General features: G+C 47.0%; 1 pseudogene; it reads left to right on the top strand.

Annotated features, from left to right (window-relative positions):
* The first annotated feature begins 293 nt into the window (after positions 1-293).
* On the top strand, positions 294-1,750 carry LOC101014769 (annotated as a pseudogene).
* The last annotated feature ends 1,236 nt before the right edge of the window (positions 1,751-2,986 follow it).

The raw sequence follows: 2,986 nt of genomic DNA, 5'->3' as shown, positions 1-2,986 counted from the left end.
AAGGACTACAGAACAGGTTCCATTGTATTTGTCATGTAGGGAAGATCAAGGAAGCTACAAAGGAGCTGAAAACTTGTCAGAATGAGCCTCTGGGTATTTAAAAATGAAATAAGAAAACCTCTTCATTTAAAAACAGAGCTTTGCTCTCACCTGCCTACCCTCTCCCTTTCTTGCTCACAATTTTGCTCGCCCTCTCCTCGAGGATCAAGGGGGCTCTGACCAGAGCCTGTGGCTGGGAAGGGAGACAGGCGGTGGCTCAGGGAAAACGAGGCTGCAGTGATGGTGGTAGGAAGATGTCCGGCAAGGACAAGCAGCAGGAGCAAACTATCACCAAGGACCTGGTCCTGACCAAGTATAAGATGGGGGAACGACATAGCCAACCAGGTACTTCAGTCCTTGGTAGAAGCATCTAGCTCAGGCGTATCGGCACTGAGCCTGTGTGAGAAAGATGATGCCATGATTATGGAAGAAATAGGGAAAATCTTCAAGAAAAAAATAGAAATGAAAAAAGGTATTGCTTTTCCCACCAGCATTTCAGTAAATAACTGTGTATGTCACTTCTCCCCTTTGAAGAGCAACCAGGATTATATTTTCAAGGAAGGTGACTTGGTAAAACTTGACCTCGGGGTCCATGTGGATGGCTTCATCTCTAATGTAGCTCATAGTTTTGTAGTTGATGTAGCTCAGGGACCCAAGTAACAGGGAGGAAAGCAGATGTTATTAAGGCAATTCACTTTTGTGATGAAGCTGTCCTATGCCTGGTCAAACCTGGAAACCAGAACACACAAGTGACAGAAACCCTGAACAAAGCTGCCCACTCACTTACCTGCATGCCAATAGAAGGCATGCTGTCACATCAGTTGAAGGAGCATGTCGTCGATGGAGAAAAAACCATTATCCAGAATCCCACAGACCAGCAGAAGAAGGACCATGAAAAAGCAGAATTGGCGGTACATGAAGTATATGCTGTGGATGTTCTCATCAGCTCAGAAGAGGGCAAGGCCAAGGATGCAGGACAGAGAACCACTATTTACAAATGAGACCCCTCTAAACAGCACGGACTGAAAATGAAAACTTCACGTGCCTTCTTCAGTGAGGTGGAAAGGCGTTTTGATGCTATGCCATTTACTTTAAGAACATTTGAAGATGAGAAGAAGGCTCAGATGGGTGTGGCACAGTGCACCAAGCATGAACTGCTGCAACTATTTAATGTTCTCTATAAGAAGGAAGGCGAATTTCTTGCCCAGTTTAAATCTACAGTTCTGCTCATGCCCATTGGCCTTATGCAGATAACCAGTGGTCCCTTTGAGCCTGACCTCTACAAGTCTGAGATGGAGGTCCAGGATGCAGAGCTAAAGGCTCTCCTCCAGAGTTCTGCAAGTCAAAAAACCCAGAAAAAGAGAAAGAAAAAAAAAAGGCCTACAAGACTGCAGAGAAAGCCACCAGTGGGGAAACATTAGAAGAAAATGAAGCTGGGGACTAGGTGGGTCCCATCTCCCCAGCTTGTTGCTCCTACCTCATCCCCTTCCCACCACACCCCAGGCTCTGTGAAGTATAGTTCTTCTTCTCCACCTAGGACCACCAGCAGAGCAGGGGTCTCCCTGCCCCCATCCCAGTTCCCCAACCCACTCCCTTCCAACAACCAGCTCCAACTGAATGGTCTTGGGAGGCGTGGCTTCCCAACCACAGAAGACTAAATGAAAAAAAAAGAAATTGAATAATAAAATCAGGAGTCAAAAAATAAAACAAAAGCAGAGCTTTGATTCCAAGTCTTTGCTATCATGAATAGTGCCGCAATAAACATACGTGTGCATGTGTCTTTATAGCAGCATGATTTATAATCCTTTGGGTATATACCCAGTAATGGGATGGCTGGGTCATATGGTACATCTAGTTCTAGATAGGCGAGTGCCTGCCTCACTCTGCTCTTCCTGTAGCCTCACACAAGCTCAGAGAAACACTGCACCATCATCCGCACTCCCCCAGTGAGATGAACCCAGTACACAAGTTAAAAATGCAGAAATCACAGGTCTTCATGTCAGCCGCTGGGCTGGGAGTTGCAGACTGGAGCTGTACCTATTCGGCCACATCTTGCCTCGGCCTCTTTCAGTAATGCTTTGTAGGGTGAGCCAGTGGCACAGGAAAGAGCAGCTGGTTGAGCTGACATTGGTGCTGGAGGGGCAGCAGCAGCAGCAAAGTCCCGGACTGGGAAGGGGAGAGGCAAGTGTTTAGCCTGCCCGCCAGGCCTTGGGTGGGTGGTAGGAAGGTTGGTGCTGTACCATGTGGCCTCGGGGTGGAGGAACAGCAAAGTTCCAGCAATTCGCTGCCTCACCCTCCTGAGTAGCTGGGGACTACAGGGCGGCACCCAGCACACCCAGCTAATTTTGTGTTTTAGTAGAGACAGGGTTTCACTATGTTGGTCAGGCTGGACTCAAAACTCACTGACCTCAGGTGCGGATCTGCCTGGCTCGGCCTCCCAAAGTGCTGGATTACAGGCATGAGCCACCACGCCCCAGGCCCTTTGGTGTATTTTCTGCTTAGCTCTTTTGAGTCCCTTTTAAACAGTATCATATTTTTCACATTTGAGGTTTAAAGGACTTGGCAGGATTCATTAAACACCTCCCAGTGTCTGTCATTTTACCACATCAGCACTCAGTGATGACTGCATCCATTTCCAACTCTGCACATTCTTTTTTCTAAGTAGCATTGACTAAGCATTAAATCATTGAAATTCTACGTTTCTTCTGAGGTTTTGCAACTGCTTAGGTCTGGAATCCAGGGTAACACATTTTTATGACATCATTCTACTGGCATGAGCCATTACTAGTGGAAATATGACTCTCTGTGAAATCTTGCAGTTCCCATACTCCAGGGTGCCTCCTTACATTGGACTACTATAGTGCTGCTAATCCTAAAATTAAAAGCGCAAGACTTGTGTGGACCAAAAGCGGCAGCCCTGGACACTAAGGCCTCAAAGAAAAGGTAG

Source organism: Papio anubis, unplaced genomic scaffold, assembly GCF_008728515.1.
Source record: "Papio anubis isolate 15944 unplaced genomic scaffold, Panubis1.0 scaffold1492, whole genome shotgun sequence".
Classification (NCBI taxonomy): Eukaryota; Metazoa; Chordata; class Mammalia; order Primates; family Cercopithecidae; genus Papio; species Papio anubis.
The sequence above is the reverse complement of the archived record's forward strand: the minus strand, read 5'-3'. Positions and strand labels throughout refer to the sequence as shown.